This window comes from Amblyomma maculatum, chromosome 7 (assembly GCF_055883805.1).
Source record: "Amblyomma maculatum isolate TAMU_Amacu chromosome 7, ASM5588380v1, whole genome shotgun sequence".
Taxonomy (NCBI): domain Eukaryota; kingdom Metazoa; phylum Arthropoda; class Arachnida; order Ixodida; family Ixodidae; genus Amblyomma; species Amblyomma maculatum.
This window is the reverse complement of record NC_139350.1, coordinates 99,335,846-99,359,180: the sequence shown is the minus strand read 5'-3', so window position 1 is coordinate 99,359,180 and position 23,335 is coordinate 99,335,846. Positions and strand designations below refer to the sequence as shown.

Below are 23,335 nucleotides of genomic sequence, written 5' to 3'. Positions count from 1 at the left end.
GGAGCAACCATTGTTTTTCGAGCGGATGGCAAAGAAATTAGGCCACAATGCCTCCCGACTTAAAACTGAAAAGCATACTTAAGCAAAAGCACTGATAATTACAGTAATTTATTATGAAAATGCTGCACGTGACATTTCACACATACAACAATCAACATGAATATCAAACAAACTATTATGAGTGTGGCTGGTTATAGAATGGTGGTAAAATAGTTAAATATTTAAAGCACCAGTTCTTGTGGCAGAAATATGATGAAAGCCAATGAAGGTGAGCATCACAATGTGGACTAGAAGTAATCATGGTAGCATATCACACTTGTCACACAAGAAGTAGAAGTTCACAATCAATTCAAGATCGAAGTAGTCCGTCACTCAACACATGATTTCACATTAGTCCGCCGATTAAGCTCTACGAACCCGCACTTTTTCTTTTGAAGCTTCAAGCTTGCACAGAGCATCCGCAAGCCTTTTCTGTCTTTCTTGAGTAGTTCTTGGCCACTTTCAATGTCATGAAAAGCTTTTGCCTTCATTCCTTTTGCAATCAATGCTTCTGCATTGCAAAGCATCCTTTTTGCTGACTGAATCTCCATTTGCAGATCTTGCTTTGGACATCCTTCTGTTGAATTGCGGCCATGGTCAAGTTTGCTTTTTTTGACAGCTGGCTCACACTCAGCGGTCAGTCTTTCTTGGTAGCGTTTATAGAACTGTTTCACAGCACTGAGCCTGTCACGTTTTACTGGAATTGCAGAGATGTTCTTGTCATACCCTTTAGCAAATGACTGTATAGCACGCAATCCATTGATGCTTTCAATGGACAGCTTGCTGCGCTCCTGTAGGATCCGGCGATTTTCGCTGAAACCCCTCTCTACATCGGCATTACCATGTGAAAGGGAAAGCAGGGCTTTTACAATTTTTCCTACCAAAGGGTATTTAATGCCGCCATTTTTGTTTTGTAGGCTAAAGACACTTTGCCATGTGCTGTCAAGTCGTTCACTTCGATCAATGTACAGTGCTTCAGATGAAATCAATGCAAATTCATCCATCAGAGCTGAGACTTATTTGGGTGCAATCGCCTCAGGAACTTGCTGGGCCAAGTTTCGAAATGCCACAGCTGAACTTTCTTTTTGTATGCTGCTTAGGTCAAGACATCTAAGATCTTTTAGAATGCCATTGTCAAAGGGCAAACTTGAAAGTAGGTAACCCGCAGACTTAATATAGAAACTGCGAGCCCCCAGCCTAAATAATTTTTTTTCTTCTGCTGACCAGTCAGTGATGGAGCCCTTTGTGTCCACACCAATCTCAACAACTTCCTTCCAGTTTCCTGGACACTCAACGTCAAGAGATTTCAGCTCTTCCCCTGTCAGGTCACGGTACACATCACTCCGCACGAAACGGCTCAGAACTTTCTTGGTCAGCTGCACCATTTCTTCGTACAGAATGTGGAGTAGAGGTTCAGAGCGCTGGAAAAGTTTCAAGAATCCAACAAAAAGATCTGCGACATTCCTCAGAAAAACTGCCTTTGGGAAGAGGTCTTTCCTGCTGAGACTTTGTCGGAGGCGCTTGTACATCGTGCCAGAAGAGTGAGCCGTTTGCTGCACATCTAATAGCATGGACTTAAGTGCTGGGTGCTGCACAATAAAGCGCTCAAGGGCAGGGCCTAGGGTGAGCCAACGTGAATTTACATGTCGAAGAAAGACGCTTTCTGGCAGACCAAGACACTTTTGGTGTGTTTTGAGCACAGCGCTTTGGACAGCAGAATTTTTTATGTAGTAGTACACATCTAACAAAGTCGATTCCACATCGTTGCCAAAAGCTTCAATTCCTTTTGCAAAACCGTTGCGAACTTTGTGCAAGCTACACTCTCCTATGTTCAGCAGTGCAGGATTTACATCTTACTTAAGCTTTCTTTTCAGACTCTTCATAACGTTAGGGCCATCACTGTAGAAGCTCAACACATTCCTTTGAGGAAGGTCTTGGATGGCTTCCTTCACATGTGCAAGTAAAACATCTGAGGTTGCACGCCCTAAGTGAAATGAACAGAAGTGCTCCACCACAACCTGCTTGCAAACTTCAGAAAAGTACCTAACTACAATGTCAAGCTGTTGGCACCGTTGTTCTGGAAGAGGAGTCTCGTCTATTTGGATGGTGTAGTACACACCTGCCTTGTTAAGTTCATCAACAACTGCTCTTTTAAAATATGGCCCAAGGCCGTCAGATACTATGTACGAGACTTTTCTTCCACATTGAAATTCTTTCGCAACCTTGGAATCTAGAAAAATCAGAGGGAAGAGTGATGTTGCAGTGTCTCCCCACGAATACGGTATTCCAGAAACAGCCACACCAAGAACAAAGTAAGTCTCTGCTAATGTGACACGATCTGCTTCAGATATATCCGGTCTTGCAAGAAGGCATGATGTCAACAGAGCTTATGCAGCAGCAGGCTTCTTCAATACTCCCAGTTCATTCCTGTGTTGCTTGCAAGCTTCAACATGGAGCTTATTAGAAGCGTGCCGCTTCACAGCGTTTACACCATGCTGTGTGCAGTTTATAACCTTGTTACAGATAATGCAAGTGGCCTCCTCCTCTTTCGGTCCTGGTCTGCACCACACAGCGATAGAGTCGCCGTTGACATCCTCTTCATTTAACACCCGAGCATTAAACTTGCTTTTTCGCCCTGAAATAAAATACGAAACAAAAAAATTAGATTACAGGCAACTGCTGGCTCGACTTGCGAAATACACATATAGGCTCATTTCACGTCAAATCAAATACGCGACAAAACCTTTAAACTGATGTCTTAAGTCACTATTTTCGCCAACCTGCTACTTAACTACGCGATCCGCCAGCGCCAATTTGGTCTCGTTTGAAAGCACGCGCTTTCTTTTCCGATCGCGAGCAACACGCCAACATGAAAAAATTAGACAGAAATTACATGCAACGTGCGATTCTATTGGGATATAAACCAAGTGACCAAAACGGTTGTTTTCGATCGGCTTTAAATAGAGGCGCGCGCTTGCCACCTTTTTCTTGGGCTTTGCAGTTGCAGAAGCGTGCTAACCCTAACATATCGCCGTGCGGTTCGCCGTGCCCGCTGGTGTGAAAAAGACACGTTATTTCGGTCGGAAATCGAAAACGAGTCGGGTCAGAAAGGGTGCTCGTTATGCTAACCCTGCTGCCAACACCGCGTTGCCACCGTATGTGATCGACAACCAGCAGCGAAGTACCGAGGCTTCGACGTTGCGCGACTACGACGTCGCGGCCGTGGACGCTTCCGCGCGCACAGTGGACTCCAGACGGATAATAATAAACACCGATGCCGTGAATGAGTCAAGTTAGCGAGACACGCACTCGGGAAAAGATGACGCTAGTTTGCAAACATTTCAGTCACATTGTTAACTCATTTGCGTCAAGAACGTTTAAACGCGGTGTCGCTCTTACGAAACTGTACATAAATCATCCTGAAAGATTGTCGAACCTTACCTGATATCTTTGAAAGCGCCATGGGTAAAGAACCGAAGGCGCGAAGGGCAGCCCACAAAGAACGTGACGAGAAGTTTGTGGCGGGCCGAAGTTTGTCCACGTGCGCCTTGTCACCTCACACCTCGGCGGGAGCGGCTTGACCCGGCTGCGGCCAAGGCTACAACGCTACAAAGGCTTCACTATATTTTCAATAATGATGATATTAGACATGTTTTCGGCTTCTCTGGGACCAACTGGCTCGTCACACGCTTGATGTTTTTCGCCTACGTTTCTGCAGCGCCGCTTCGGCGCAGGTGCGGCGCAGTTACCAACGAAAATGCCTGTTTGGCGCAACATGTAGCAGCATTTTTATATTGGCGCAGTTTGGCGCAATTGGCCATCACTGCGAGTCTGTGAGACTGGTCGGCGAGCATCAACGGAGTATACATTTCAGCTCTACTATATATAAAGTATAACAAATGATAATTCCTGACCTGCCCATGAGCACAAACAGCCAAACTACCTAGGTCTGAGGAATATGTGTGGGATGTCAACAGCAGCATTTTCTAGTAGTGCGGGTAAACCATAGCTACATTTTCATTTCGCGGCGAAGCGGCGACCAATGCGAGCTACCAGTTTTGCATTTCTGAAGTGCATAGAATTGTACAAAAGGTGCTAATGACGAAGAAGTGATATTTTTCTGGAGCCAGCCTAGATCTGCCAATCCTTCTCCACTTTGATCGGAGTATGTTTAACATCTAGTTGGTATGGAATTATATTGCCACCTGGTGTCCCCATGTTCTTGCTGCGCCTGGAGGAAGAGGACACTGAAGTTGACTCGCGTGCTGTGCGCCGAACTTTGCCTGCTGGTACAGCTTCGTCCCGTCGTCTTCCACGTCTAGCCCTGTTGTCCGTGACATATTTTGGTGTCGGCGCAGGGTATCGATCCCAGTATATGTCCCGCACTCCTCCGCATACCCAGGATTCAGGTCCTGTGCCAATTGACACGCCTGTTCACCGCGCTAGCCGGAGGAACCTAGGCCTACCACCTGAGCACGGGCCGTTGGAATTCGCCACCGCAGCCGCCCCTCGACCTGTGATGCAAACTCCAACGTATTACACTTTCCAGAACCCACGATTGCCTAAGGCTTTCCACGGCTGTCAGACGGAAGACGTCGAAGACTGGCTCACCCAGTTTGAACGCGTCGCCGCATTTAATCAGTGGGACGACGCCGCAAAGCTCAGGAACGTCTTCTTTAGCCTGGAAGATGGCGCTCGTATTTGGTACGAGAATCGCAAAGGCGCCCTAACATCGTGGCGCGAGTTCTGCCGCTGCATCCTGGACACCTACACCAGCCCGGATCGCCGAGAACGAGCGGAAAGGGCTTTACGCTCTCGCATACAGATGCCGAACGAGACCACAACCATGTACGTGGAGGACATGACTAGGCTGTTCCGACGATCTGACCCGGCCATGCCCGAAGAGAAAAAGGTACGCCATCTCATGCACGGCGTTAAGAAACAACTGTTCGCTGGGCTCGTGCGCAATCCGCCAAGCACTGTTGCCGAGTTTCTTTCGGAGGCAGTCACCATGGAAAGGATGCTCCAGCAGCGGTCTACGACCTACGACAGGCCGGTACTCGCCGCTTCGCTCACGGAGCCGCATTCGGTCTTCGGGGCTAGTCCGGACCTTCTTCGCGACATCATCCGCTCCATTTTGCGTGAAGAGCTCCAGACGCTCTTCGATGCACCCCAGCCGACGGCCGGCTCTATCGCTAGTATTGTCCGAGAAGAGCTCCAACAGGCGTTTCGACCTTCGGTACCATCTGCTAACCCGCCATCCTTTTCCACCAAGTCCTGTCGGCCAACCTATGCGGACATCTTGCGACGTCCCTCAACTGATTCCACACAATTACCGCCACCCGGAATTACCGGACCATGAAAAGGAAATATCAAGAAGAATAAGATTGGGATGGAGCGCATTTGGCAAGCACTCGCAGATTATGACTAGCAGCTTACCGGTATCGCTCAAGAGGAAAGTATACAACAGTTGCATCTTGCCTGTACTCACCTATGGGGCTGAAACGTGGAGGCTAACCAAGAGAGTTCTACTTAAGTTGAGGACAACCCAGAGGGCTATGGAACGAAAAATGGTAGGGGTAACATTAAGAGATAGAAAGCGTGCAGAGTGGGTCAGAGAAATAACTCAAGTTACCGACATTCTAGTGGAAATTAAGAAGAAGAAATGGACATGGGCAGGACATGTAGTGCGAAGAGAGGATAACCGATGGTCGCTTAGGGTAACAAACTGGATTCCAAGGGAAGGAAAGCGTAGCAGGGGGAGGCAGAAAGTTAGGTGGGCGGATGAGATTAATAAGTTCGCAGGGGTCAAGTGGATGCAGCTAGCACAGAACCGGGTTAAGTGGAGAAATATGGGAGAGGCCTTCGCCCTGCAGTGGGTATAATCAGGCTGATGATGATGATGACCGCCACCCGACCAAGGCTCGCTGTATTCAGCCCACCCCGAGCCGTACATCGGCAACCGCCGACCACCCCACCGAAAGGCAGACCTGTGGCGTACCCCAAATCGGCAGCGCCTGTGCTTCCACTGCGGAGAACCTGGCCACCTGTATCGACAGTGCCCATATCGACAACTGGGACTGAAGGGTTTCCCCATCGACATGCGTAGCCCTCCTTTAGGCCAACGACCCCGGGATATCGAGGACTACGTAGCCCAGCAGCGCATGGCGCCAACTTCTAGACGACACTCACGATCTCCGTCTCCACACCGACTATCCTCGCAGCCCAGCTCCTCCTGGATGGCGCAGCGACGGCCGTCTAGTCCGAGCCGGGAAAACTAAAGACAGCGACCTCAGGGGGCGAGGCCGCTTCAAATCGACGCGACGAAGACCCCCCGACAACGCCACCTGTGAGCGACCGCGACTTGACGGCCCCGACGACAGTTCGTACACGTGAAGATAGACTCTCGCTGGATATACCCGTGGTCCTCGACGGCTATAAGGTTAGCGCATTGGTAGACACTGGTGCTGATTTTTCGATTTTAAGCGGGAAGCTAGCGGCGCTTCTAAAAAAAAGTGATGACGCCATGGTCTGGCACGCAGATTCGAACCGCTGGCGGACATGTGGTAACTCCGAGCGGTCAGTGCACGGCGAGAGTCCAAATTCGCAACTCCACGTTTGTTGTAAGCTGCCTTGTAATACCTGACTGCTCCCGCGACTGTATCCTTGGTGTCGATTTTCTTCGGGAGTATGGGGCCATTATCGATCTCCGGAAGCGTACCGTGACCTTTTCGACCGAGAAAGCGGATGATACTGACACCGCAGACCGCCAAAGCCACGCCCCTCTTCGAATTTCCGCCGAGAGCGTTTCTATTCCGCCACGTACCAGTGTTTTTGTGACCGTTAATTGCGATGAACTGCGCGACGGAACGGCGGTCGCTGAGGGCAACCAGTCCCTTTTGCTCACCCACGGCATCACCTCGGCGCGGAGTCTCATCCATCTCCGTAACGGCCGATCTGAGCTCCTGGTGACTAACTTCACGAACGAGCCCCGCCATCTTTTCCGCGCTACCGCAATCGCATTCGCCGACGCCTTAGCGGACGTTTCTGAATGTTTTACGTTCGGAGAAGTTGAAAATGTGCACCCATCCCTTGATCGTCTGGATATTAGTACAGATCTCTCGAAAACACAGCAGCACGACCTACGTTCTCTCCTTCTAAAATACAGTGCTTGTTTCGTGACATCATCGAAAATTCGGCAGACGCCTCTTGTGATGGAATTGAACGGCGGCGCAACACGGAAACAGACAGAGACAAGAATGGGACACCACATGCGCACCATCATGCACCAACTCGCCCCCCAGGCAGTTATTCTGAAGCCTCTTGTGAAGCACCGTATAACTACTCCCGACGATGCCCGCCCTATAAGTCAGCAGCCGTACCGCATCTCAACGACGGAATGTGAAGCGATTCACACACAGGTTCAGGAGATGCTTCGTGATGGTGTCATCCAGCCCTCCAACAGTCCGTGGTCGTCCCCTGTCGTGCTTGTGAAAAAAAAGGATGGCACCCTTCGCTTCTGTGTTGACTATCGAAAGTTGAACGACATCACAAAAAAAAGACGTCTACCCGCTGCCCCGTATCGACGATTCGCTCGACAAGCTTCGTCGCGCCCAGTACTTCTCCTCCATTGACTTGAAGAGCGGGTACTGGCAGATTGAGGTTGATGAGCGGGACCGCGAAAAAACAGCTTTTGTTACCCCAGATGAACTGTACGAGTTTAAAGTGCTGCCATTCGGCCTATGTTCAGCGCCGGCTACTTTTCAGCGCATGATGGACACCGTTCTCGCCGGCCTCAAATGGCAAATCTGTTTAGTTTATATCGACGACGTTGTCGTGTTCTCTGAAACCTTTGGAGAACACCTCGAACGCCTTCGAGCAGTATTAGATGCCCTCCGGTCAGCTGACGACGCTCAAGCCCGAAAAGTGCCACTTTGGCTACAAAGAGTTGAAGTTTCTGGTCATCTTGTGAGTGCCGCAGGCGTTAGGCCAGACCCCGACAAAACTGCCGCTGTCGCAAAATTTCCCGTTCCTACCACGAAGAGGAGTTTAAAACGTTTCCTGGGTTTGTGTGCGTACTACCGTCGCTTCATCGCCGATTTTTCCAAGATAGCCGCACCCCTCATCCGCCTCACGCGGGATGATACACAGTTCGTGTGGGACGCCGAGCAACAGGATGCTTTTGCGAAGCTACGCAGACGACTGCAAACTACCCCTGTTCTTGCGCACTTTGATGAAGACGCTGCCACCGAAATCCACACTGACGCCAGCAACATCGGCCTTGGCGCTGTACTCGTTCAACACCAAGCTGGCATGGAAAGGGTCATTGCGTATGCCAGCCGCACGCTCTCCCGCGCTGAAACAAATTATTCCACTGCGGAAAAGGAATGCCTCGCAGTTGTGTGGGCAACTATGAAATTTAGGCCTTACCTCTATGGCCGCGCGTTTAAAGTCGTTACTGACCACCATTCTTTGTGCTGGCTGGCCAATCTCCGTGATCCATCGGGGCGCCTAGCACGATGGAGCCTTCGCCTTCAAGAATTTGATTACACCATTGTGTACAAATCTGGTCAGAAGCACGAAGATGCTGACGCGCTCTCGCGGGCACCTGTCGGATTTGTCGATAACGCCAAGGATGACAGAGGTTTTCTTGGACTACTGAATGCCTCAGACATAATGACCTGACAGCAAGCTGACCCAGACCTTCGACCTGTCATTGACCATCTGGAGGGTCGCGCTGCTGATGTCCCCCGCCAGTTTGGAAGGCACCTGTCTGCATTCTGTCTTCGGAATGGCTTTTTATTCAAGAAAAACTCCAGCACTGTTGATCGAGCGTACCTCCTTGTCGTGCCGGCCGACCTTCGCGACGATATCCTTTTTGCTTGCCACGATGAGCCCACCTCCGGACACTTGGGCTTTGCACGCACACTCGCTCGAGTTCGTCAAGCCTATTATTGGCCTAAACTTTCTGACGCCATTCATCGCTACGTCAGAGGCTGCCGCGAGTGTCAGCGTCGAAAGGTACCTCCTCTCAAACCCGCGGGTTTGCTCCAACCTATTATTCCACCTCGGACGCCGTTTGACCAAGTCGGCATCGACCTACTGGGCCCATTTCCGCTGTCATCGATGGGTAACAAATGAATTAAAGTCGCGACCGACTATCTTACACGTTATGCGGAAACCAAGGCAGTGCAGCGGGGCACATCAATTGAGATCGCTCAATTCTTTATGCAGCAAATTGTGTTGCGTCATGGCGCACTGTCCCTACTCGTAACCGATCGAGGCACCGCGTTTACGGCACAGCTCATGCACGACGTGCTCGAGCTTAGTCATACCAGCCACCGAAAAACTACTGCATATCACCCGCAGACGAATGGCCTCACGGAGAGACTCAACAAAACCATCGCCGAAATGATCGCAATGTACATAGACTCGCAGCACAAAAACTGGGATGAAATTCTCCCCTACATCACATATGCCTACAACACGGCCACCCAAGAGACAACGCGTTTTACGCCATTTCGCCTTGTCTATGAACGTGACGTTCAGACGATGTTAGATGCTATGCTTCCGAGCTGCACAGAGGATCATCCACTCACGCCAGACGCCGAGCAGTTTGCTCAGCGCGCTGAGGAAGAGCGTCAACTTGCCCGCATTCACATTCAGCAACAGCAGGGCACGGATGCACGCCGCTACAACCTCCGTCATCGACACGTCGCCTACCATCCCGGAGAGAAAGTTTGGGTGTGGACCCCGGTGCGTCGGCCCGGTTTGTGAGATAAACTGATTTCTCGTTACTTCGGACCTTACGAAGTTCTGCGCCGAGTCACGGAAGTAACATACGAAGTTCTTCCAGTGGGTACTGTGCAGCCTTCGCGTCGGCAACCACGCTCCGAGGTCGTGCACGTCGTCCGCATGAAGCCCTATTTCAGGCGGTAGTGCGCTATGCGCTTGTTTCGTTGTCGCGTAGGACACCTTACCTCGCGCTCCGTCCCTTATTTCTCTTTTTTTAAGAGGGGGAGTAATGCCACCTGGTGTCCCCATGTTCTTGCTGCGCCTGGAAGAAGAGGACACTGAAGTTGACTCGCGTGCTGTGCGCCGAACTTTGCCTGCTGGTACAGCTTCGTCCCGTCGCCTTCCACGTCTAGCCCTGTTGTCCGTGACAATATGTATCGCTACTTGGCTAGCCAACCTCAATACTATGTTATGTGTCTTGAAAAACAAATTTTTGTGCAATTATATTTGTTTTGAGAATTATGAGGGCGAAGAAAGCAGATTTCGCAGAATGAACAGCAGCTGTTAGGTCTCATAGCCAGCCCTATGCAAGCTGCCGAAGGTTTTACCTGCTGCTGCACTCCATGGCATAATATCAGCAGTTCACTGTCAGCAAGCTGGACATTCTACAGTTAAGTGGTAAACTCTTATTGCTTCTACTGAATCAAGATTTTCACACCTCAAAAAATAAATAAGGGGGCAACCTAACAGGTGAAACCACATGTCGACGCATCAAGCAGAAGTTTAGGCTTAGCTTTCGTGCTGCAGTAGTTACTGCACATTGCTTTAAAGCAGGAGGTTGCAAGTCCGACCTAGGCAAAGAGCTTTTTATCTTTGTTTTTATATCTACTAGCTCATATTTACTGCTGACTGTTTTTATTTTTCAATCACAGCTTATCTGACCCAGCAACAACTGCGGCAAGTATTGGGCAGTATTTAGACTCTGCCCATAACCAGGAATGGCAAGGCGCATCTTCTGTAGTTAAACAGAATTAAAGATAAAGTGTTCCTGCCTATGCTGCTATGAGATTAAGCCAACAAGTAAAAAAGGGAGGGGCTATGAAAAGGAAAATTTTGCAAGACAGAAACAGAAACAAAAGGATTAAGAAACGAAACAGTATAATGACACAAGAAGAGAGCGAGAACAAGAGAGCAGAGTTGGTGGGAGGTTTCGCATGCTGTGTCGCTAGTGAGACAGAGCAGTTAGACGTCCATTGACCGACAGCTATCATGAAAGTGACGTGGTGTCAACACCGAATTCTAACCAACTATTTCCTTTGGAGCAGTGTGAGGCAGACGCGCACATCAGGAAGACACGGTTTTGGCAGACCGAATCAGTCATGTCATGCTGGTATGACAGGTCTTTAAGGTGCCTTGTGTTTAACTTGTACCAAAATTCAACTACAATGGCCCAGCTTGAACTGGTGCCCTTGGGCCCAGTACCCATACACCCTTACCACCAAGCTATCAAAGTAGCTAGAGCACTCCTAAACCTTGAGAAAAGATACAGTTGGAAAATGTGGAGGGTACTATTCAGACAGGTGTAGAAGAGAAAAAGAATGAAAGAAAACAGGGCTGCAGCAGCTTCTCTTGCCATTACAGACATGAGTACCACAAATATTTTCTGCCCTCAAGTCTTGCCAACTCACTAATAGGTTTCATAAAATCTTCCACACCTATCGGAGTTGCTGCAGGGAAAAAGAGACAATGGTCGGTGAGAGGGAGATCTAACAAAACTCCCTCTGCAGGTCAGCCTCAGAAACAAAAGTGAAAAAACCAGCTTGCACAGATGGCATAGCTACTGGTGTTCCAGAGCACTGCTGGCCAGGCAGAGGCTACTCATTGTGCTTGAAAAGTTAGTTTTGTGCAAACAAGACAAAATTTCCAGAAACAAGCAAAACATTAGAGCTGTAGCAAACCATGCTACCATATACCATAATGTGTGCTTGTGTGACATGTGGAAGCCCCTTCCATTTGTGCATGTTCAGTGCACGTAAAAGGGATAGGTACCGCATCTGAAGTGCCTTTGAATGTCCTGCACAGAGAATGCACAACCATCATGCACAAAAGTTCAAGTAAAATGTTGAGATGCAAAAGGTTCTTGGCTGATTTTCATGCTAATTAATAATTCGAACTTTTCACATGGTCCCTCAAGAATTCAGTTAAAGGGTTTACTCTGCCAGCATTAGCTTCATTCACATTAAGCTGCACTGTGTTAGCATTAGGCAATCACCTTTGTTGCCATGAGAAAAGCTGACATCACAATCAACACTGCAAGCAACAAAACATTTGCCTCTCCCCAATCCCAAAGTGACAAAGCTCAAAGATTCAAAACCAGATTGTTAAAACAGCTGGTAAAATATTTTTGTGTTCTTGATAGTTCCATGACTTCAAGCACATGAGAATTCTAACTTTGCACTGTACACTGTATACAAGCAGCCTGTCTAGCCCTAAACAGGCATGCAAGCACATATGACAGCAAACAAAATACTGCAAGCCGCAGCATCTTCGGCTTTGATTGGCTGCTGAATCGATGACTATAGTGCTAGTGTGGGCACTGATGACCAGACTGCTGTTTACGATGCTGCTCTGAGAGGCACTTATATCTCTGGGCATTACCCCACATACCCCACTTTTTTACCCCACATAAATACCCTAAAAAAAAGCATCTCAGTCTTCAAACATACTGAAAGTACTCTCAAGGAAACACTGGGGGTCCAACAGGACATGCCTTTTGTATCGATCCGTAATATGCTCTTCCTTAGATTATGGAAGCATAGTCCACGATTCAGTGAGACCCTCGTATCTGAAGCGCTTAGATCCAGTACACAACATGGGATTGCGCCTGTCTACTCATGCATATAGAACATCTCCAATAAATAGCCTCTATATTGAAACAAATGAGCCACCTCTCGCAGAAAGAACAATGCTGACATGCACATATGTACTGAAAATAAGATCCCTACCGAAACATTTATGTTACTCAATAGTCACAAACTGCTCATCTAGAACTCTCTTTAACCACAAACCCCGAGCAATCAAACCAGCAATCCTCCGTTTTGAACAGGCATGCCAGGAATTTATTATATTGAATACACTTCCAAATATTGCCTGCAAACTAGACCCACTGCCACCCTAGTATCATTTCCCCTCTGTGTGAGACGTCATATTAACCCACTTTCATAAGAAACAAACACCGCATGAACACATAGTATAAGAGTTCTCCGCACAGAATGAAAAATGCAATATTTATACAGCATTCTATACAGATCGTTCAAAGACAGCACTTTGCACTGGATGTGGTGTAATACAAGAGAAATGGGAAAAAATAGTACAGTTACCCAAGCATTCATCGGTTTTCACAGTTGAATGCCATGCGATTTTCATAGCTGTAGAAGAAGAGTTAAAGAAAAGGATTGGAAAAAGCATCATTTATACAGATTCCTTGAGCGTGATCACAGCACTGCATCAAAGAAATGCTACAGAACCTTTGATTGGAGACATAATACACAATGTAGTGAATGCAGAAACAAAGGGGCAGTCGATAAAATTTTGCTGGGTGCCAAGCCATGTTGGAAACCACGGCAACGAGAGAGTTGATACTAGTGCTGCAGCAGCCTTGAAATAAAACTAGTAAACATACCACATAGAGATGTCATGAAACTTGTTAAGGAAAAACAGAAAAATGGCAGGCTTCATGGAACAATGAAACAAACAATAAATTACACTATGCCTAAGCAGTCATTGAAGAATAGACATCGTGCAGCTATCCGAAACACTTTGTTGAAGCCATTTTATGTCAGCTTTGCATCGGGCACACGCCCCTAACACATGGCTTCATTCTTAAAAAGAAGACAAACCTTTGTGTGAAAGGTGTGGAGGTGAACTAAGAACAAATCACATTCTACTCTCATGCACTAAACAAGAGAAATTAAGACAAATATTTTGCACAGTTTTACATCCAAGACTGCTTTTGGGAGAAGATGCAATTGTTGAAATTTCTCGCATTTTTGGGTTCCTAAAAGAAGCAATAATTCTTAACAAGTTATAACAATTTAAAAATGGATTAATCACATCCGAAAAGAAAAGACAAACAACCTTGTTCTTGGCGCATGATAGCCTTAGTTGCTTAAGTGCCAAAAACCTAGTACACCAATCTAGTTTCCATGGTGCTGGTTGTTTTTACAAACTGCTGTGGTGCATGCTGATGCAACTTATCACAAGATACAAGAGAGTGATCATACAACTGGAAAGTTCGGTAAAAATATCTGGAGACCTCAGTATCAGGATGGTTGAATGTTCTCATTGGCTTGACCTAGTAGTTGAAGTGGCAATAAAGACTCAAAGCTGCAACTGGATTTTCTGATTTAGTATCACCAAAGAGTCATTATAATCTCCCATGTATAATGCAACTACATGACTACCCCAAGAAAGAATTGTGAGCTGCTAGCAAGGAATGCTCAGCGTCAGGACCATGTCTAAAATTTAGGAGGCAAGCAGCCTCATTTCATGACAGAATATACCGGCTCTTATAGAGGCTACACAACTTGCTATGATGTCATTTTATGCACATAATTTCATTAGGTCCCATGAAGAATTAAGTTGAAGTGGGCTGAAAATATACCTGTTGAAGGAAGCAAAAATGTGCAATGTTGCTGCCATTATTACTGATATAACTGAGTGTCACCAAAGATTTATTGCTCTACCACTTTGCTATCACTCTCACAGCTTCGAGTCACCTCTTCATGGTTTGGGGAAGCACCTACACGACAGACTGCAATGCTCAGAGCCTATAGATGCTACATGTAGTCAATAAAATCCAAAAATGTGGATGCACTGATTGTACAATACCTGCCATGCCACAGTGCTATAGGTAATGAATATGCTCACTGCAATTATAGCATAAATGATACCACGTGCTACTTAATTAGAAGCCACAACTCTGCATGGTAAGTACATGTGATGGGTGATTAAGTTCTCGCAGTGGGCAATGAAATAAGAATGGCACTGACAAGAACACATAGAATGCAGTATAAATTTTTTAACTTTTCCAAGACAAGGTTCATTCTAAAAGGGCTGTGCTGGAGTGAGCAATAACAAGTGCCAGCACAAATCTACCACCTGTTCGAGGCAACTGTTCGGGTGATTGATTAACTAGTAAGCCAATTCTTGAATTCAAACTTTCTTGGAAATCAAACTGGGGCATCATCACCAGTCTGGCTGCAGTTTCCTCCACATACACATTTGACCAGACCTTAGCAATATGGACTCCATAACAAGAATGACAATAAAGAGTAGTAACTCCCCTTTTAATATTTCTCTAGGAAGGGAGGCAACATCTCATTGCCTGGCATGTCAAACAATCTGCACTAATACTGAACATATAATCATATAATAACACATAGAACATATAACATATAATAATACAAATATGATGGCTTGATCTCGTTTCCTCCATAGCCAAATATTAATATTTCCTTTTAGCAGGCAGTCAACACAGCCACATATCAAAATACATGGATTGATAACTAGTTTTTAACCAGTGGTGCAGATAGCAATATAAACAAAATTCAGAAGGAAAAGGAGCACCTGAGTAGGAAGGTGAAAGAATTGGTGAAAACTGCTTCACCATAAGCTATGAGACGCTCAAGGATTGCCAGTGAAAGAATTTGTTGGTTTGAACTTTCAAACAACAATGGCAGGAAACAAAAGAAAATTTAGGCGACTACACTGCTACTTAGGTAAGTTTCACTAAACATGCCTGGATCTTGACAAGAACAGCAGTGATATACCCCAGGGAAAACCGGAAACACACTGCCAGCATACCAATGGGCAACTCACATGCAGAGGAGATGGTCAGATAGGTTAAATGGATAATAAAAGCAGTTCTAGCCCTTTCCTTTTTTAAGTAGCCAAAATTTCATTTATCTTTCTGGTTATATTGACATATGTCTGGCAGTACAAGATGCACCTATTATTACAGAGAAAGCTACACTTAGAAGCTTTCTACTGAATGTATTGAAACTCTTGATAGCTATAACTGTTTTAAATATTCTTTCTTTCCGAGGACAATTACGGAATGGAATAAACCTAATAGCGAGACTGTAACACAAAGTTCTTTACTAATGTTTGAAAAGTGCCAGCAAATTTTATGAATTTGAGTGCGTTTTTATGCTTGTATTTCTTTTTGTTTTTCCCACCCTGGTATGATCTGTACCAGATCACAGTACGTATAAATAAATAAATAAATAAATAAATAAATAAATAAATAAATAAATAAATAAATAAATAAATAAATAAATAAATAAATAAATAAATAAACTTTATGTGATCACCATAATGTACAATAATTAGAAGTGTAAGGTGAATTGTGGCATGAATTGTGCCAAGGTGTCGCAGACTGGTTGCAAATCTAGCCAGTGAAGGCAGTACCTTCGATTCATTTTCAGCCTCTTCCAACTTATGAAAAAACCATTTTCAGTGAAAGCATGATCTCCATCATTGGAATCAATTCGTAGAGGCAGACACTGATTGGCCCAAGTTGACCTAAAGGGATTCATAAACAAAGTCATTGTGAAACATTCTGAACCTTTTTGGAGGGAGCTCAGATATATTCAGTACACAAGCCAAATGGTTTCCTGCTGGCAGTGCTTGGATGCAGAATGCAGAAGAATGAACAGTGCTATGAGTATCCATTAGGCATTGTTTGAGCCAGTCACCACTCCTTGGCGAAGGACAATATAGCCTCCAATACCTTGAAATAAAAAACACCAAACTTCTGCCCAAGACCAAAATGGCCATGGTGCTCCCCATTATTTTGAAAGCAAAAATGCAACCCATCATATCTGCAAGCCTGAAATTCAACCAAGCAGTACCACAGTGCCAACCCAAAAGGAACCTTCAATTTGGCTGCCATCCCAATGGGTGCAAGTTTGGATTTGAGACCATGCAGCAACCCCTTATATTGCCACTCAAGTAGAATGAAGCTTGCAGGCATCTCTTAAATTGGAAGCTGAAAGTTAAAGAATATATGTTTCAAGCCAAGTACTGGTAAAGTACACTCAGAGTACTTAATCTAAGAAATATAATCTGGAGGGTATCATGAGATAAGTTGCCTACTGGAAGACATATTTTCCGTTGGACCTCGACTGCCTGTCTTAACATATTGCAAGACCCTAATGTTGAACCCAGAGAGCCAATGTGCAAGGGTAATTAAACCACATCCAAAGAAGTGCCAAAGAGAGAGCAAAAAAAATGGAATTGTCTGCCCTAACATGATGCATCACTTGTCGAAAATATACCTGCATTTTTTTTTATTTCTAAAATACTTCTACATTTTCCTGATATAACACCACTTCTGGATAAATACATCTACACACTGCATGTTACATATTGATGCCTCTTGCTAAATTTTTACTTCCTTATGATTTGTTCTTTATCACCAGATTTTGACTGATAACTATTGAGAGGTTAGGGACTTCTCTTCAGAGCTAGGGCTTGGGCCATTTTTCCACTTTTCAGCCATCATTGCAAACAAGAATGGTTCTAAGCCTACTTGTCATTACCAAAACTTCAAATTGTCTATATTGGTGATTGGAAACTGGTTGCCAATCACCAATCACTGAACATGAAGATAGTCACACAGATACATGAAGCAGTCTGTTTATGTATATTCTCCCATGGGAGTATATACAGGACTGCTACAATGTGTCATCGACAAGATTAATGCACAGTGCAAAGCTAGTCTAACTAGCCTCACTCAACAAACTATAATCAACACACCACGGAAATAAACACCCACATTCTTCTGCAGCTTCACACATCATTCACCAGCTCACTGTGTGAGGCAACTGGAAAGAGCAGCAGTCTTCAGTGTGCAGAAATGCCCAGCAAGCATAGATGCAGACATATTGCCTTTAAAGCTTTTCGTGTCGCCTCTTTGAAATTAGCAGCTGCAGCATGCACAGGCTGGTAGTATATGCAAATGAGCTTCCTTATAAGCAAATACTGTTAACTCCAACACAGAAGGCATGATTGCAATTAGAACAAAACAGAGTGCTTAATTTACTTGTGTCCATGTGTGTACATAGTTTCGAAAATTGGCATTTGAAAATGACCCCTCCACTTTCAATTTAAGATCACACACAGATGAAATTTTCTCAAAGAAATAATGTTAAAATTACAAAAGAATTCAAAAAGATGTCATTGGTTATTGGACTGCTCCCACATGACCGAAGAGTAATTATGAGAAATATATATTTAGAAATACAAACGACACGACACCCATCCAATGCTTCTTTGCTGAGCTCTCGCCACAGAACAGCCAACAAAAAGCACCACATACACAAAGCAAATAATGTTTAAAAGGATGCAAACATTGCGCACAGCCCCTTGTTTTTTGTTTACACTGGCTCACTGGTAAGTACACTCGGGCTTATGAAGGCTAAGCTCAAGACGCCCATGTAGTGTGCTACATAGCACAAATAAAGCCAGGGAGGTCTCGGAGTGTCTGGCACACCCCACACTTTTTAAGAGCTAGGGGTCTTGAGACCCCTCACACTTGAATGCATAGAGACTGCAAGAATACAAAAGCAGGTTGCCATCTATTCTTGTTAGTACTTGTCAGACTACATCTTCCATAATCTTTTGGCACTTTCACAGTAGGGCCATTTGTTAACCTAGGCCAACTATACCGATTTGGCAAATTTCTGATACCTCCAATGGTGTTATGCTACACTAGTGTAGCTGGCATAGGTTAAAAATGGCCCTAGTAAGTTTTAATAAGAACCATATTACATATTTTCTAAAACCCGATGAGAAACCTCTCTACCCCTTATGCGAATTTGCACGTCGGGCGGACAGGATCACATGACAAGGGTGACATAGGACGTCACAAAGCAACCTCTCCTTATGTAATGAATGCTTTCCACCACCACCTACAACGGCTACGCATTGCCCTCTCAGCACGTTTTTTTTAGAGCGCAGCTCTTTGGCGTCCGTTCCTGGGTTTCGCGTCGGCGTCGTCGTCGGCCTCGTAACCAGCTCCGCCCCCCTTTCATCCCCCCAGCGCTAGCAGCGACCGACTGATACCGCTGGATGCCGCTGACGCCGCTAGAGAGTCAAGATAACGTGACTGCATAGAACACCGTCGCCGCCATGCAGAAAGAGGAGGGGAGGGTCCCCCCCCCCCCTGTTCCTGTGTGGCGGATAGGGTGCTCTTCAGCTGCCGACGCACCGGTTATTTCACGTAGGCCCCGGCACGTCGACGAATACGTGACCACCTTCCCACGGCTAGACCTGGTTCTTGGCGCTGCGGAAGCGAGGGTATCATATTGTTTGCGTCGGCATCGGCGGCGTTGTCCCTGAAACCAACTCCGCAGCTGGGGTTGACTCACTAAAGGCGTCAGCAGCATCAGTCAGTCACTGTTATCTCTTCCCTCCTCCCTTTATCGCGTTGTCCGCTTGCTGCGCGCGCTTCTGCCCCCATCGTTTGCCGCTGGGTGTACACGCCGCCCCCCTCTTCCTGCGAGTCTCCGGTTGTCAAAGCGCCGGCTCGAACTTAATTCCTTTCTTCGCTCCTCCTCCAATGCAACCCCAGTGCGGTGGCAATCAGAGAGCCAGATCGGTGGCGGCGGATCTGTATATGTGCACCGCCCGAACCGAAATTGCCGCTGCCGTTCGCCACTGCGAAATTATCTGCCAGTTCTTTCTGAGCCATGAGCGAGACGACCGGTGGAAGTCCTCCGTCTGCTGCTGCTGCTAAACGAGCTGCCAGAGCAGAGGCCCAGCGCCGTCGCCGCCAGAATTCAGAGCAGTAAGCGAGGCTGAAGCAGAAGCTCATCGCCGCCGTCGAGAAGACCCTGCCGTTCGCACCGCCGAAGCGGAGGCTCATCGCCACCGTCGAGAGCAACCAGGTGTAAGCGAGGCTGAAGCAGAAGCTCATCGCCGCCGCCGAGAAGGGAGTCTTTGTTAAAGGAATACGTGTGAAAAATAAAAAAAAAAATTCTGTGATAGCGCATACATGTGTTGCTCGATTTCTTTGCCTCAATCTATCGAAAAGGTGAAACAGCTTATTTGCTGCGCTCAAATTTCGCATTAGGAAGTAACGTAATCGTCGGTAATTTTTTTTTTACCTCACCTAGCCCAACGCTCTGGTGCTGTGGCTCTTTTGCACACACTTTTTGTTTTCGTTCGTCGTTTCCCCTTCTTTCCCAGCTGGCGGAGATAAAGTGGTCTCGAGATAAAGTGGCCCGTAACCCAAATGGGGGGGGGGGGGGGTCGCGATCTTTTGCCCTACCCCTAAATATATGCTGGGCACAGCTTGGTTTCTAAACTCTGCTATAATGACTTGCCATTATAAATGAAAAGCGGAAAAACTTACAAAAAGCAATTAAGCACGTCGGCGTTGTTGTGCCTGGCCAAAGCCGCCTAGAAATTCAGCCGGACGCCAAACTTCTTCGGCGAACGCCTCCTTCACAAACTTTGGATACTTCTCTGCAAAGCACCAATGCACTGGAGGCGAGCCGTACCAAAGGGACAGAAGCGACGTGTTTTAACATGCGCTGAACGTCCAGACAGCACGGCGCGCCGTGGCCCTGACGGTGAACCCCTTCTCGCCCCGCGGCATATTTCAAGCGAGAGCGCAGCAAGCTCTCCCATTGGCCCTGCGAAAGTGCTGCCATCGGATTGGACCATTTTGAGCGTCAACGGTTCTCGGCAACGGAGTCTCAAGTGCTTCCGTTCGAGACTCCGAGTGTGTGAGTTCGTCACTAGCGTCCATCGGGAGCAGTTCGCCCCCTGACAGTGTGGACGCGGCGGAATCTCCCCGGCCGTCGCTGCGCGAGAACAGTCGCGCATGGCTATGTTAGCTTTCGGCCCCAGAGCCGATCTTGTTGTTTAAATACCTGTAAATAGTGTATAAAGCCTTTTCTTCATCTCACCAACGCCGACTCGGATTCATCGCTACCGCCCAGGGAACTGACAGCCCTCGTTCACGAAACGGGTGACGAGCGCTGCGTTACCAACTCCTTGGCACAACCCTGTTGACGGTGGGCTACTGTGTGATAACCCCACCGGCACAACATTGGTGGCAGTTGCAGGATCCTTGGCACAACCCTGTTGACGGTGGGCTACTGTGTGATAACCCCACCGGCACAACATTGGTGGCAGTTGCAGGATCCACTGGCACAACCCTGTTGACGGTGGGCTACTGTGTGATAACCCCACCGGCACAACATTGGATGGCAGCTGCGGGACTGACCGGCGTCAGGCACCTCGGCGCGGTGAGTACCTGAAGTCCCTCAAACGCCAGACTTCTCTAACACACAGGGTAGCTTAGAGAAAGGCTGAGCGTAGCATTGTGTTAACCTTGCGTGTTTCAAGCCTACAGGAAGTGTTTTGAAAACCAGGGGATGCTAAGAGGGGAATCAGTGTGAGAAAGGCTTGCGCATCTCTTGCTAGGAGCGAGATAGCGAACGTATAGTACACTATTCTAAAAAGGCAAACAACAAGAGGCCGGTGTAAAGATGGAAAGTTACAAGGTCAAAGAACTTCTCCAAATTTGTGATGAGTTGGGCATCGATTTGGGCTCAGCGAAAAGAAAAAAGGAAATTCTTGAGATCATGCAGGCAGAAGAAGTGACGGTTGAGGAAGCCGCAGAGGCCTGGGATGATATTCAAGAGAAAAAGAAAGAGGATCGTGAACGTAGGGAACGTCACGAGAAAGAGGACGCCCGTGTATGGCAACTGATGCAGCTGGAGGTTTCAACACATAGAATGAGCGTGGAAAAGATTAAAGCTTTTAATGCCATTCATTGTAACGGTTCAATACCGCGAGACTGTCCACCACCGTTCCTCATCGCCGAGGATATGGCAATGTATTTGGCAGACTTCGAGAATGTCTGCAGAAGTAAACGCTTCGAGCGAGATACTTGGGCACAAAAATTGGTAGCTATTCTCTCCGCTGAGGCGTCGGAAGAAATCAAGCGCGTGATAGACGTTGACTTGAAAAGCTACGATTACCTGAAAGAGTCTTTACTGAAAAGACATCGGCTGTCACCAATAGAACTTAGGGACAGGTATCAGCGTGAAAAAAACTGTACCAAAACGTACTTCGATTTGGCCTATCAGTTGAAAGCCGCTGTAAGCGAATGGCTAAAAAGTCAGGAAGTCTCGGAGCAAATTGTACTTGCACCAGAGAATGAGACACAGCTTGGGGAAGCGGCCGAGCAACGCGATAGCAGCAGCGAGTCGATCGAGCCTCGAACAGAAGTTTCTAGGGTTACCTTGGTCGAGCCACTGGCAGCTGAGACGGTTGGAGCCGACTCCATCGGCGAGAAATCCGAAGTGACACCGTCCTGCACGCATTCCCACGTAGCTGTAGGCATTCCACCAATCGAGAGTGAGGAACTGGCAGTAAATCAACCGCCTGACAACTCAGAAGCAGCAGTTGTACAGCATGGCGGAGATGTAGTCAGGCTAGTAGACGACAAATTGGTGATTTCCTCAGAAGCAGCAGTTGTACAGCATGGCGGAGATGTAGTCAAGCTAGTAGACGACAAATTGGCAATTTCCGAAGTCAGGGTCGACGTAGATCATGACACACAGAAAGACGAAGTGCCGTTCATGGAAACTGCGCAGCCCACGAGTGGTGAACAGCGAAGGCAGGCCCATGACGCGGACGCTGTTGAGAACCACACCTGTGAAGTCGACAGCGAGCGACTAGACTGGAGCCAGGCATCTTCCTGTCCTGACGCGCTCAATTGTATTGGTGAAAACAACCTTGGTGCGAACATGGACCTCACGCGATCCGAAACGCCCCAGCTATCAGACGACCTTGATCGTGCGGCGGTTAGCGCTGAGCGATGCGGCACACCGGCGGATCAGTGTAACTTGAGTGGCGAGCCTGCAGAGGATATGCCTAGCCTGGGGGCTGGCGTGAGCGAGCCTTGTCCTTGTTCAGACGCGACTGGCAGTGAGTCATGCGCTGCTGGCCGCGATGCAGGCGCGGCGCCGCACTCCGACGATGTCGGCGCCATATTAGCTCCGGTTACCAGCAGCTTGAAAGAGCTGGCACCAAAAGAAAGAAAGAAAAAATTCAAGTGCAGCCGCCGAAAAGAGCGGAAAGGCAGGTGCATGAAAGAATGCTGTCACCGAAAGGTGAGCAAACGCAAACGATCGCGAAAGGAAAAGAAACGGCGATCCCAGCGGCACAAATGTACCCGTGCTGAGAAAATGCGCGCTTGGTGCGCAAAGCGTAAGGAACGAGACAGATCGTTCAACAAAGCGAGTAACTTCTGCTCGTCTGTTCTTTCACATACAAAGTGGAAAGAAAGGTCTCGTAGAGAAATGGACAGCCGAAGCTGTAGCGGAGGGAGGAGAGCCAAACCGCCCGAATACTGCTTCGCGTTCTGCCGCTTGCGGAAGAGAGCAGCACAATGCGAACTCGGATGCTTTGAGTCGTGCATTAGAGACGTAGCTACCTTCAACAAGCGTTTCGTCGCTAACGGTAACTTTCTAGGCAG

The 23,335-nt window shown here is 47.2% G+C and overlaps 1 pseudogene; it reads right to left on the bottom strand.

Annotated features, from left to right (window-relative positions):
* Positions 1-368: 368 nt before the first annotated feature.
* LOC146184109 (uncharacterized) lies at positions 369-2,687 on the bottom strand (annotated as a pseudogene).
* Positions 2,688-23,335: the final 20,648 nt, after the last annotated feature.